The 15,509-nt window shown below is 32.0% G+C and overlaps 1 long non-coding RNA gene across 1 annotated transcript; it reads left to right on the top strand.

The window, feature by feature from the left end:
• Window positions 1-3,424: 3,424 nt before the first annotated feature.
• LOC100249412 (uncharacterized) lies at window positions 3,425-14,779 on the top strand. Its single transcript, XR_009467558.1, has 5 exons — window positions 3,425-3,553; window positions 11,746-11,853; window positions 11,958-12,030; window positions 12,620-12,685; window positions 14,557-14,779. It is a non-coding gene; the product is annotated as an uncharacterized LOC100249412 (long non-coding RNA).
• Window positions 14,780-15,509: the final 730 nt, after the last annotated feature.

Below are 15,509 nucleotides of genomic sequence, written 5' to 3'. Positions count from 1 at the left end.
ATGCGTTTATTATCAATTTGATTCCGCTTTATGCCATGGTGCTTTTGATTTAAGGCAGGTATTCGATGAGATTGTATGTGGCGTATAACTACAGGTATATATTAGGAATGCTGCTTGTTATGCATATTCGATTTGTGAGCCTTCAGTATGTGCAGTCTGGGGAGCATGTGGCTACAACAAGTGTGTTTTTGGACTAGATATTGGAATTGATACTGAATCCATCAATTCAACTATTGAAAAACTGAAGATGCCAAAGGAAGTTTTCTGTCATTATCTTGAGGTTTGAGTTAGATTAAAGAGAAATGGAGTGGTTATATGCGTCTAAAAAATAAAATAAAATTGAAGAGATAGGTATCATTGTTTGTCTCCCTGAGAGGTGGACGTGTGGTTGTAGCTGCTAGAAATCAAATAAACATTTTGTAGAAAGATGATAACTACCAAGAGCCATGTGGCATTTTTACAAGTAACAACCTTGGGACATTTATATATGGAGCCTAGTTAGAATCTCATGACGTTCTTGGAGTTTGTGATGACTTCGAAACTCTATATTTTATCAAAAGAAACGATACATTTATGTAGGTCATTAACACTTTCAGATGCCCTAAGGAAATTAAATTGATGGGACTGTACCCCATAACATTAGCAATTTGATGTCTCACATTGCTCTAACTAGGATCTTTGTGAAAGTCCATGCATAAAAGGGTCAACGGTTTGCATATGAGCAGACATGTTTTTTTTTTTCCATGCAATTAGCAATGCTACAAGGGACAAAGTGCATTTGGAATTCAATTTCAGCACACAACTCAAAAGGAATTTACAACTTTACTGCCACTATGAATGGGCTCCACTAACAGATGCATCAAGGATTGAAAACGGGGTGGTTTGCATCCTCTTTGAAGCCACATTACAGCATGCAACATGCAACATGCAACATGCGTAATATGGAATTAGTCAGCCTCCAAATATGATCTTACCTACACACACCATTCACTCATTCTTAAGGGCAGTCACACCATCCTCCTATTTCTTTATTTTGTTAAACGGTTCTAGTTTCCTTCATATTTCATCTTTAAAGAGTTTCTAGATTCATAAAAAAAATTCAAATTTCAAGAAACCACTTGCTGTCAGTTTTCACTCAACCATTGACCCTTTAGATTCAAAATTCGTTTCGGAAACTTTATAATATTTTAAAAAAAATTTCCAAAAATTGTATGACTTTCCTCACTTCTTGACTTGAATTTAAAATTTTGTTTGAGTTAGAAATTCATTCTGAAATAGAAGATATAAATGAGTTTTTAGAGGGGCTCCATTTTCACCTAGTTCTGGACACCTGAGATCTTTTTGAAAAAATAAAATACCAAACCACTTTTTAAATTTGACTCAATATTTTTTCTCAATTCTAGGCTTTTTGAAATTGATCTTAGACATGAAAAATATTAAAAAAATATGCCTTTTTGGGACAGATATGATTTTTCAAATTCGTGCCTACTATGCATGCTGGATTCTGGACATCTGAGAAGCTTGAGTGTTTTAAAAATATCTTTGAGTACTATCTGACCTTGGATTCATTTTTTTATCTGATATAGACATTTTTAACTACGTGTGTGATTTTTTTATGATTTTATGTGATCATTTATTATTTTTTTAAAAACTCGTTTATGCATGTCCCTTTTTCTTATTTAATTTGGACTTTGTAAAACTTTTAGGTGTCTTTGTTGTAATCTATCCTTTGAATGAGTGTTTGGATTTCAGTATGTTGATCTAGATGTGTAGGAGTTGTTGCTTGAAATTTTTCGTAATTAAATTCCACTCTAAGCCATTTTTTTTTAGAAATTGCTTTGTGATGCTTCCTTTTCTAATTGCATGCTGATGGTTTTATACTTTACTTGAAATTGTTATTATTTTTGGAGTTATTTGATTTATCTTAGCTCAATTTTTGGTTTTGAAATTGTATATTAGACATAATGGATATGTTAAATAATTTATGCTTGTCCAAACCACTCTAGCATTTTTTGAGGAATCTTATAAAATATGCTTACTATCCAGGTATGCTATCTATCCTCTAATTCCAAAATTCTATGAAAATGCATGTTATCATGATCTATATCCATGTTTAAATGTTATCCTTGATTGCCTTGATACTTGTTTGATTATCTCTAATAAAATGCATGTTAAGTGATATATTATTAAATTAACTTTGATTGTCTTTTGATAGCAAGTAAGAAGCAGTTTAGGTACACACCCTGACTCTCCTTTATGATTGTAATTTGATTTCTTATTTGACATGCTAGTATTGATAGAATCTCAAAATCATCTTAGCCTACCTAGATATTTATAATTAACCAATTAATTTGCCCATTTCCCTCAATTAGGTCAGTAGAGACCTCTTTAGGGCTTAGAAGGGTAGTACTTTTTAGAGGTACCTTCTCAATAGGTAACCTGATCCTTAGACCTAGACTCGGGTTTTTCAAAGACATGCTTTTTCAAAAATTATGCAGTCACTTTTTTAGGGTTTTCTTTCTTATTTTATTTTTTCTTTAAAATAAAAATAAAATAAGTGGCGACTCTAACTTTTCCAAAACTAATTTTTCACCAATAAAAACGAGTATCGCCGATTGAGTGGAGGCACACGTAAAAAATATAAGTCCACAGTATGGAAAAACATTTATATTCCCCAAAATTGATTGAACTTGAAAAGTAAAAAGAAAAATTCCTAAAAGTCAATTTTTTTCCCCTGGTTACATAAATTCCCCTATAAAATTTATTACTATTTTAAAGTTTGGTAAACAATTGAGTGAATATATATTAAAGAATTTAAATAATGTCAACAAAGTCTTGAAACTACTTGTAATTCATTTCGTTGGAGTGGAATAGAGAACTGGGGAGTGCAATTAGAAGACTAAAGAGCCAAAGTTGAACGTATGGATATGAAATCACTAAAAATTTGCTAAAAGTTCACATTTTGTTAGGTTTCAACAACACATACATTATAAAAATGATAAAACAATCATAAAATTAAAAAATTACTTATATATACCGTTTTTGAATATAATTAACGTAAGATATAAAGAAATAAGATCAAAATATAAAGAAAAAAAACTATGATATAAAGAAATGAAAGCATAATACAAAGATGCCTGACCTTTAAAAAAAAAAATCAATAAAAATATGATTTATTAATAATCATGAAAAATCGTATCACGATTTATTGAAATTTTTCACAATAATTTTTATACCAAAATTAACTACGGATTTATTTTTAAAAATTCTTTCCCATATTTATCATTTTAATTTTACATCTTAATAATTTTTTTATATAAATATATTCCTTAAAAAATAGATTTATTTTCATCCAAAAAAAATAATTGAATCACAACTTCATAACATACTTTTTTTAAAGCTTACTTTGGCAACTTGGCCAAACCTTATCTTTTAATAAAATATAAAAATGAAAATTCCTTGAATGCCTATAAACACGACACCCTCTCATCCGCATCTTATTCTCATTTCAATTTGGCTTCTGTATTTCTCTCCGTCTCAATCCTTCATCAAGGTTAGGGTTTTATCTCATCTTCTTCTATTGATATTGATTCATCTATGCTTCTTTAGGGTTTATGATAAGGTTTTTCTGCTTTGCTCGTAGTTTATTTCTGATTATTGATTAGGGTTTTGAAGAGGGTTTTTGTTGGATCATAATTCCTGTTTGTGTGTTTAAAATTTTGTGTGTTCTTGCTGGCTTTGTTTGGGTATTTTGTGGTAGTTTGCTCAAAATCATGATCTGATTCTTCACAACATAAAACCCTTCGCTCCTGGTATGTTGATGAATTAGGTTTTTGTGTTTGGGTGTTCCTTTCTATGTTAAAGGTTTCATCTTTAGGAGATTATAAAGAAGATCTTCATTGTGAACATGTAAGCCATCTGTTTGGCTTTGTTTTCTTAGTTTTGGGATGAAGTTGCAAAAGGCATATCTAACTTTCCCTTTTCTTTCTTTAGAAGAAAGAGGGTTGGTCATTATTATCCGAGTAGTTAAATATTTTGGAGTATCCTATCAAAAAACGGTTCGTTTTGGACCTGAAAGGTAGAATCTCCATTCCATGATGCGTAGCGCAACAATTGGTGTTGGTTGAGACTAGTTTATCAAGTTGAGATACTATGAATGCGGCTTTGACGTTGTTTATTCTGGAACTGTAACGGTCAAAAGTATTTGTTTAAATGATAAGGATCCCTGAAATCTGAACCACTAAATATATGTGTTTCATAAGATAAATTTGAAGACGTCTTCAGTAATAATTGATTTTGAAATCTCCCTGAAATCTGAACCACTAAATAGATTTGTTCATAAGATAAATTTGAAGACGTCTTCAGTAATAATAGATTTTGAAATCTATTAGCCATTCTATTTTATGATAGGATCTAATATGGGGAACGATTGTTACCTGAAGAAAATTATAGACACTAGTGTTAGGTGTTGAGAAAGTCAGAACTTGATATCTTGTATAAATTCACAGTTGTTGTTCAGAGTGGCAGGAAGGCAATACTGTAGTTTTTTCTTTACAAATTTAAGGAAAAATGAATAGAAGAGATGATTTATTTTTTTATGCCTAATTAGGTAGCAGACATGTCTAGTTGGTGATTGACTACTGACCTTGTTTTGGTAGGATATAAATTGTAGGCTGAAATGATATATGATCAGTAGGTTTACCTTCTCATGCTGACATAGAGTCATCCAATGATGATGAAGTAGACAAATAGAGTTATATCATAATCCAGAGAGTTGGATGCAATGATCCAATCTTTAGAGGAGGATATAACCCAACTCACTTTGATAAAAAGGGTCTTCATGTTACAACTTCAAAATTTTCAATTTCAAAATTGACTTTTGACTTTGCTTCTAACTTGATTGTCTACTTTATGAAAGTGTTCAACCAATATGTAGTTCTTTATTGCGACAAAGGAATTGGTATTTTGTAGAAGAAAGTTTTCACTCTTTTAGGGAACAAGTCATGTAAAGAATATCTACACTGTCAAGCATATTCATATTATAATAACAATGTAAAAAATGTAAGCCTAGGTCTTATGGTAAACTAGCTTCTTATAAATTCCATAAATTGTTCTCAAAAAGTATAAAGAGTTGGTAGTGTGAGAATTTGCCTTGACGATTGAAAGCATAATAAAAGTGGTATATCAGTCATTATTCCTCAATGGGAGGTGATCTAAGGATGCGTGGCTGAGGTCCAGGGCATTCTAATGTGGGGATGTTGACATTAGCCGTTTTACTAGCTTTCTTCTGCATAAGATTTATCCTTGAGCTTATTATATATATAAGCTTTTGTTGCTCAAATTAAAAATAAAACAGAATGCCTTTCATATATATATATATATATATATATATATATATATATATATATATATATATATATATATATATATACTATTGGGATTATCAGAAAGCCTGGTTTAATACTTTTTTAATCCAAAACAGGGACTTCCATCATTCATGGATGTTCTACTTCCCCTCTAAGAATCAGCTTTCCTCTTTCCCATTTTGGTTCCACAATTGGTGGACATATTTTGGTCCCTCTATTAAGATTCTCCCTAAGCCTGTTTTGGATGGGTTTGAGCTATTTAGCAGCTTTTTTATTATCCCAAAAGAACTTTCAGCCTTTCCACCTTTATTATTCTTCTTCAGCAATTTTGGTCTCGCTTGGATTGTCCAGTGAGATTATTTAATCATAGCAGATGAATCAGCAGCCTTTCCAACCATCGGAAGGACTTTTAAGACAAAATGGTGGGACGCATTAAAAAATGATGCATCTCTTAATGTTTCCTTTCGATTCTTCTTCACATCCCATGTCACCACTTGATTTCAATGATTATCAATGAGGAAGCCCAGACAATGACCCTACTGCTTGCATGAAATACACATTATAAATAAGAAATATCATGCCAACATGCAACAAAACGGTTAATATTAGTGTTGCTAAATCAGTTAGTATTAACATATGCAATCAACTTTTTATTATAGATGTAAGCCAACCCCCAAGTAATTTACATTTAGAATTTCTCAAGTAACTTTATTATCTTGTCCATTGTTCCTCCTAAAATTTTCAAACAGAAGCCATTGTTAAAATCCACATAAAAGAAATCTATTTAAATATTTTTGTTATCTTGTTCAAAGTTTCTTAAGAATTATTCTAACAGATACTTATCAGAAGGCATATAGAGAAGGGCATTCATAATTAAAGTTGAACAACCTGAAGTTTGTGCAATTCGTGCGACATTGATCTATAAGCATCCATAAGGAGGTCATTCTGCTTCTCCAAATGTCTGCACAGAAAAAAAAGAAGCAATTAACTAAATATTAACACTACTACTAATAATGATAATAATAATAATGGAAATAAGAACAGAAGAAAATTGATGAGCTTTACTCTAATATTTCTGCTGTGTATTTTGGGTCCATTTGTTCAAAGGGGTCTCATCTATTGAGACAGGATGCTCCAAATAAACGAACTCCCAAATGCTCAAATCAAGTGCCTTTGTTACAGATTATGAAATTTCTCATCAAACGCAACTTAAGAAACAATTTTACGCATACAATTTATCATATGTCTTGCAACCATAAAGCCAGAATTTTAACAATAGATTAACAAAATAAGTTGTAATTCAAGATGGATAATATGAATTAACTCATCTTTGCAAAAGGATGTCTTTTCAGCATGATGTATGGTCTGAGAAGCCTCCCACAACAGACTTGCAAACTTGTCCAGAATTTCAGTTAATAAAAGGATGCTAACATGGCTGATTTTAAGTTTCACTAGGGGTCTAGTGGGTGATAGATTCCGAAATTTGTTATGTTTGTTTCCAGTTTCTGACTGTTTTTTCATGTTTCCCACTTTGGGGGTCAACATATATCATGTATATGCTAGAGTTGAACTCCTAGCAATCTGTTTCAACATGCATCATAGGATTGTGTTATATAACTTCACAACCATCACTAATCCCCTACACAAAATGCGAGTTTCATTCAAAAAGATATTGATTTTGCCTTGCAGCCACACATAGATTCCAAACTCACAGAAAATCCTTGAGTTTTATGCTATTAAGAGACATACTGTAACGCATCACTCGCAGTCCTTGAGTTTTAAGAGTTCTTTTTTGTATCTATTTTGGGATTGGATTAGATTGTACATAAGAGATGGGTCTATATCATCATTAGATTTTGTATATTGGTTAGGTTCCCTATAGGGTGCGGTTCTTTTTTTGTGTATTCACCCCTTATGAATTTTGTTTTTTTGTATACATCATGTATACTTTTTTAATACAATTTCCATTTACCTATCAAAAAAAATCTTTGTAACAAACTTATGAGTGGCAACAGCTACTAGTCTAATTCTTCCAAGGTAAAGGAGAAAGTCTATGTATTCTAATAAGATAAAAATTCAGAAAGATTCTTACTGGATTTCAAGAAATCATGTAAGGAAATTTTAGCTCAATGGAAAGTGATTTCAAGTTCCACATACACTGTAATCCAAAAACATGTAGGGAAATTTCAAATGAATGCACACATGGATCCTCTTACCAAAAGAGTAGAGCGTGAGGAAAAATGTAAACAAAGAAAGAGCTGATTCTAGCTCAGCAAAAACAAAAATTACATAAATCCAAAATATTTTACTAATGTAAATTATATAAGTGAAAAATAGGAGAGGTCAAAGTTTCCCCACTCCCCCAATCTCCTTATATAAGTACACACAACTTCTATGCTATGTTTGTAGGATCACGTATAAATGTTGAACCCTCTCAGTAAATGTTACAGCTTCAGCATTAGTGAGATATCACAAAAACTTGTACCAAGTAAAAGAAGAAAAATCTCTCTGTTTCATAGCACAAATATTTCTATAATGTATTCATCAAACTTTCAGAACAAAGGAGCATTAGATGGCAATAATGTTTTGCTTAAGAAAATTTGCAATTTTTTCCATGCATTGTTATACTCTCCAGGGTGTTTTTACCTTTTTCCCTTTTTTGACAAGCAAAGAAACAGGATATATTAAGAAGTGCAAAACAAAAGGGAGCCACAACCCAAGTGCATTTCTAGGGCATCTTTGTGCTCATTATAAAGGAAGTCTCAAAAATTGGTTGACCATTAAACAGAAAATCCCAGCATCCAATCTCTTTATTCTATTTGTAGAGAGTCATCCTTAAATCAATTTCAACCATTTTAGGCGTGAATGGACAGGTCTAAAATGCAAGAAAAGAATCCTAACTGAAAGTTTTAATTAAATAAAAGGATCTCTACTAATTCACTTGTGCAATAAAGTGAAGAACAACTTGCTAAGAAACCATGAGTAATGCCCAGTAACTGCTACACCACATGCCAAAGTAACTACTTGATAATAGCAACTAATATTGATGTCCTAATAATTTCTAATTAAAATGGTAAACATCCATGTAAGATCCTTTTTTAATTTTTTTTTATAGGAAAAAATATACTCATATCTTTCCGCGTATGATATAATATTTCCGATACAGAAATCATAAATAGACTGAATTTGGCCATCTTTTGAGATGCATTAATCTCCCAACTTCCAACTTCTCTTTCTTTTTAAGCCTCTCTTCTATACTTAAAGAGAAAATTTCTCCACAACAAGAGTTCTATGAATTCAGTCTTCAACTATTCTATAAATCTATCTATAAATTTAAAAAAAAAAAAAAAACAATACACTTCTCATCTCGTTTTCACTCTTAAGTAGCCATACACTCTTTTTGAAAACAACTCTTTAGATCCAAGGTTCACCGTTACCCTTTATCCAGGACCATCAACTAAACTATGTTCACCCCTCAACAACATAATCCTTGAGACCTATTCCATTCCAGTGTATGCTTAGTTTTTAACATGCTTACTTGGTTAACATTACGAATCAACCATTTACAAACTTAACCTCTCTTGAGAAAAGCAGAAGTGGTATGCAATTTTATTATTCTCTATATGTTAAAATTTCTGGTTAATTTCATTCACCTCCTGAGGTTTTGGCTAAATACACCTAGCCCTTACTGGTTTGAAAATCTTATGATTCAAATCATTGTTGTTGAAAATCTTACAATGCAAAATTTTAATTGCCATTTTAATATTTTCTCTGTATCTAAACTAAATCTATTTTTTATACAAGAAAACATTCCTTGGACTGTTAATCTAATCCAAACTAGCAATTGTTCCATAGCTGTTCAAAGAGAAACCCTATAATTGAAAACTTCCAGCAACAACAATCAGTGTGAAATCCAACCCTCTATTTTGTTACCAAGAAATTGAAGAAAAATAAAAGAAAACCACATTTTGATTTCTACGTTCCCTCTCCCACTTTCTTTGCTGCCAAAAATTCAAAACAAATAAACAAATAAATAAAAATTTAAAAACTCAGATCAACTAAACCAAAGATTCTTATGAGTTGCTAAAGTGCAATTTTTTGTAATCTCGAACCCTAGATGGTGAAAATTTTCTATTCAAAATATCCCTTCATTTTCTCATCATTTCGACTTGTATCAACCGTAGAAATCGATTGAATGAAGTAGGAATAGAGATTGGAACAGTACCTTGATCCCAGAATTGACAGAGACGCTGCCTTTTGGAGAAGGGATAATTGATTGTTTTTGTGTACTCAGAGATGGAATGTTATAAACAATGATCGGCGACCGTGAACTCAGATACTGACCGAAACCCAACGTTTCGAGAATGGACGTTTGGATGCTATCGCCCAAACTGGGACTGGGTCTTTCCACTTTTATTATTCTTCTTCAGCAATTTTGGTCTCGCTTGGATTGTCCAGTGGGATTATTTAATCATAGCAGATGAATCAGCAACCTTTCCAACCATCGGAAGGACTTTTAAGACAAAATGGTGGGACGCATCTCTTAATGCAGTTAAGCAGTACTTTCTCAAGCACCCCACACAAGCCTCAACTAATGATGAAATGTCACAATTTCTGCTTAAGAAGCAACAGTTTCAAGCCATGCTAGCAGCCGCAAAAACCCCTCAAGAATTCCAAAAAATCCTGGATGAAGGAAGCTCAAGCTTTTCACAAGACAACTCATATGCAGAATCTAATGATTCAACAAGTTACCTTCCTGACAATGGGGATGACTGTGAAGGTATTCTCCCACCAGTAAGAAAATACAAGTAATGATTCTCCACCTGTCAAATTATCCTCTACTGTAGTGTTTTCCAGCATTCGAGTTTACAACTGTCATTTCAGCCGAAAGCAAGATTCCGGGTCAAAGTCAAAAGTGCTACAGTTCCCTTTCACTGTTCACTTTTACTATTCAAGCACTATTCAAGTACGGGTCTGCTGTTCATTATTACTATTTAAGATTCCGTTTTGCCTATTTAAGGAGGCTCAGTCCTCATTTGTAAGCAGAATGTAATTTTCCATTCCATATGCTCCTTCTCTCTTCTTTCTCTCTCATCATGTAAGCTCTCAAGCTTTCAAGCTTTCTTCAAGCTTTCAAGCTTTCAAGCTTTCTTCAAGCTTTCAAGCTTTCTTCAAGCTTTTCCTACCCTTGTCCATTGTAAGATATTTCTCCTTATGTATAAAATAAATATGTTTTGATTACCTCCTATATGGATGGTTTTTAATTAAGTTTTATTTCTTCAAGCTAGAATCAACTCTTTCTTTGTTTACATTTTTCCTCACGCTCTACTCTTTTGGTAAGAGGATCCATGTGTGCATTCATTTGAAATTTCCCTACATGTTTTTGGATTATAGTGTATGTGGAACTTGAAATCACTTTCCATTGAGCTAAAATTTCCTTACATGATTTCTTGAAATCCAGTAAGAATCTTTCTGAATTTTTATCTTATTAGAATGCATAGACTTTCTCCTTTACCTTGGAAGAATTAGACTAGTAGCTGTTGCCACTCAGAAGTTTGTTACAAAGATTTTTTTTGATAGGTAAATGGAAATTGTATTAAAAAAGTATACATGATGTATACAAAAAAACAAAATTCATAAGGGGTGAATACACAAAAAAAGAACCGCACCCTACGGGGAACCTAACCAATATACAAAATCTAATGATGATATAGACCCATCCCTTATGTACAATCTAATCCAATCCCAAAATAGATACAAAAAAGAACTCTTAAAACTCAAGGACTGCGAGTGATGCGTTACAGTATGTCTCTTAATAGCATAAAACTCAAGGATTTTCTGTGAGTTTGGAATCTATGTGTGGCTGCAAGGCAAGATCAATATCTTTTTGAATGAAACTCGCATTTTGTGTAGGGGATTAGTGATGGCTGTGAAGTTATATAACCCAATCCTATGATGCATGTTGAAACAGATTGCTAGGAGCTCAACTCTAGCATATACATGATATATGTTGACCCCCAAAGTGGGAAACATGAAAAAACAGCCAGAAACTGGAAACAAACATAACAAATTTCGGAATCTATCACCCACTAGACCCCTAGTGAAACTTAAAATCAGCCATGTTAGCATCCTTTTATTAACTGAAATTCTGAACAAGTTTGTAAGTTTGTTGTGGGAGGCTTCTCAAACCATACATCATGCTGAAAAGACATCCTTTTGCAAAGATGAGTTAATTCATATTATCCATCTTGAATTACAACTTATTTTGTTAATCTATTGTTAAAATTCTGGCTTTATGGTTGCAAGACATATGATAAATTGTATGCGTAAAATTGTTTCTTAAGTTGCGTTTGATGAGAAATTTCATAATCTGTAACAGAGGCACTTGATTTGAACATTTGGGCGTTCGTTTATTTGGAGCATCCTGTCTCAATAGATGAGACCCCTTTGAACAAATGGACCCAAAATACACAGCAGAAATATTAGAGTAAAGCTCATCAATTTTCTTCTGTTCTTATTTCCATTATTATTATTATCATTATTAGTAGTAGTGTTAATATTTAGTTAATTGCTTCTTTTTTTTCTGTGCAGACATTTGGAGAAGCAGAATGACCTCCTTATGGATGCTTATAGATCAATGTCGCATGAATTGCACAAACTTCAGGTTGTTCAACTTTAATTATGAATGCCCTTCTCTATATGCCTTCTGATAAGTATCTGTTAGAATAATTCTTAAGAAACTTCGAACAAGATAACAAAAATATTTAAATAGATTTCTTTTATGTGGATTTTAACATGGCTTCTGTTTGAAAATTTTAGGAGGAACAATGGACAAGATAATAAAGTTACTTGAGAAATTCTAAATGTAAATTACTTGGGGGTTGGCTTACATCTATAATAAAAAGTTGATTGCATATGTTAATACTAACTGATTTAGCAACACTAATATTAACCGTTTTGTTGCATGTTGGCATGATATTTCTTATTTATAATGTGTATTTCATGCAAGCAGTAGGGTCATTGTCTGGGCTTCCTCATTGATAATCATTGAAATCAAGTGGTGACATGGGATGTGAAGAAGAATCGAAAGGAAATATTAAGTGTGAACTTAGACATGCAAACTATATTTATGTGCTTCTGAAAAGATAGTTTTAGTCACAGATAAAAATATAATGATGATATGCTGTCATTTTTTGTTTAGGTTTGGTAATTTGTACAGGTTGTTTTGAAATTTCATGTGTTATGATTTGTAGGTTGAAGAAGAAATGCTCATGCACAAGTTCTATGAATTTACAAAAGCTGAGCGTCAAACTATAAAGGTATTTTTCTTCTCCAAGTTTGCATTCCTATGATGGACTCACCACAATATTACAGCTATATGCATTGAATTGAGTATTACTTTTAGGTGTTCTGGAAGAACTTTGAATTCACATCTAAACGAAATAAACTATATGTGATGTTGAACTCTTGATATGAGAAATCGGCATTTGTTCATTTTTCTTTTTATCTTTCTACTTTGCAATCTTTCGGCCTTTAGACTTGTGATGACACCTATGCCACATGAGCACTTCAATCTATGTGAAACAACCTATCAAACATGACATGACAAGGGTTTGGGTAAGTGATAGGTGTTCAACATTACCTATTGGTATGATATATATTCAACAGGTATATGTAACAAAGAAAAAGAAGAATAAATTCTATTTCACTCTAATTTATCTTAGACTCATCTTGGACATTGGATCTTAGTTTACACTTCAATTTGGTCTATGGGAAAGAATGAGAGGAAAGGAAATTTAGATCATTTAGCTGTTTCCCTTGCCCTAAGATCTGAGAATTAAATGAACCTGACACATGTAACTGAGTTCATTGTAACTTAGGATGGATGGCAGTAATGGAGTCTAGGTTTCAAGTTGTGTTTTTAATTTAAGTTACACCATAATAACACATGTAGCTGCTGCTTTGCATTTTTCACCTTGATAAATGCACTTGAGTAGGGAGAACACATTTCTTTACGAATTTTATCCTGGCTTCCAAGTCTTATTTTTTCAAAGCAATTCTGGTTTAATTGATTGGATCTGAAAATAAGTGTATGCTTGGTATGCAATGCCTAAGCAAAGACTGGGATATCATCCCCTCCCTCCGGTGTATGGTAGCTATTTGTCTTCATCAAATTTGGACAAAAGAATAATTAAAACTTGTGATCTATGCACAATTGACTAACACAGAAGTACCTTTAAACTCAAGAAAGTTGACATAGTATTTAAAAGAATTATTGGTTTATGTATATCAGTGACTTGAGTTTGTGTGTTCTTTTGTTTGGGAAACTCAAGGAGGTACAAATAAATGCGTAAGATCAAGGATCTTATAAACATCATCTATCATTGTGAAGTTGAAAATTTTTTCCTGCACAATAGTGCTTGTAAAGCTATTTTTAATAGATGTCTACTTTTTCTCCATTTCTATGTTATTTAACTCAACAGCTTCAACTTGTACTATGATAACTTGTCATACATGTAATGCCCAGTGGAGGAATTGCATTTATATCAAGAAATATTATTCAGCAGTACCTTTAAACTCAAGAAAGTTGACATAGTACTTAAAAGAATTATTGGTTATATATATCAGTGACTTGAGTTTGTGTGTTCTTTTGTTTGGGAAACTCAAGGAGGTACAAATAAATGCGTAAGATCAAGGATCTTATAAACATCACCTATCATTGTGAAGTTTCAAAATTTTTCCTGCACAATAGTGCTTGTAAAGCTATTTTTAACAGTTGTCTACTTTTTCTCTATTTCTACGTTATTCAACTCAACAGCTTCAACTTCTACTATGACAACTTGTCATACATGTAATGCCCAGTGGAGGAATTGCATTTATATCAAGAAATATTATTCAGATTAAACCTTTAAAAGACAAAAAGGATAATGATGAAGTTCCCTAGATCATATCTGTTTGAAAAGTTTAAAATTTGGAATTTGGATGTTAAAAGAGATGAGATTTCAAATGTGGGAGTGCTAAACACCTTCTTAGCTTGTGTCCTGACAAAAGCTACAAATTTGTTAAGTTAATCCTTTGATATGTCGTAACAGTTTGATGTTTGCTTTGATTGTTTTAGTTTTGAGTAGTTCATTCATTTGACCTCGAAGTTCAGTTTGACTAATGTTTTTTTTGCTTTTCTCCTTTCCAGGATGATGACAATAACAACATTGAAAATGAAAACAAAACTGGAGAGTCAAGCGAGTGAGTAGTTTGTGAGCAAAGGTGATGTTTCAGAGTAAGAGTCCACCACTCCTTGTGACTAGTGTTGGACAATAGTGCAGTTGTGAGGGTTTTATGCATATTTGGTCTTCCTCATGATCCTTAATGTATTTGGATAGATTATGCTTTTCATGAGTAGCTTCTCTGGGGTATCATCAATAGTAAAATTTTAGTTGGGGTTAGGGTGGGGTGGGGCTGGCATTTTTCAACATTTTTTAATTCTGGTTTTTTTTTTTTTTTTTTTTTTTTTTTTTTTTTTTTGTTCTTGGTATTCTCTTCAATTAATAATACCTTTAGATGGTTATTTTTTTTGTTGTTTCTCTTTAGGAAAATCAAAAAGTTGTAGAAGTTAAAGACATATTTCGGGTATGTTTGGAAACGTTTTCAAAAGCACTTTTCTTGTATTTTCTAAAACAAAAAATTTGTATGGAACTTGAAATGTTTCAACCTGTTTACTATGTTTTCAAATAGTTTTTAAGAATAAATTTTATCTGAAATGCTTTATTTTCAGTATTTTTTTTAAATATTTGTATGAAAACAAATGAAAATAATTAAAATATGTGGTTAGAAAATTTCCTGTTTTCAAAATATCCAACTCTGCAAAACGGTACTACTTTATAAACTCATCCACGTTATATCCATCACTTTTTGTGTTTTATAGTTTTTATTTTTCTTTTTACAAATTATCGCTACGGGTGTCATTTCATAACAATTGAATCGGTTTAAAAACTATTTTTAAAGAACAGTAGCCAAACAATGTCTAAAATTTTTAAAATAGTTTTTATTTTTAAAAATTGAAAAATATTTTTAAATCAGACGGCCAACCAAATTTTAAGCTTGTTAATAAGTGAAAATTCATTCAAACTCATGAAAATTCTTACT

The sequence above is a fragment of the Vitis vinifera genome, chromosome 14 (assembly GCF_030704535.1).
Source record: "Vitis vinifera cultivar Pinot Noir 40024 chromosome 14, ASM3070453v1".
NCBI lineage: Eukaryota > Viridiplantae > Streptophyta > Magnoliopsida > Vitales > Vitaceae > Vitis > Vitis vinifera.
Note: the sequence above shows the minus strand (reverse complement) of the source record. Positions and strands in the feature narration are given on the sequence as shown.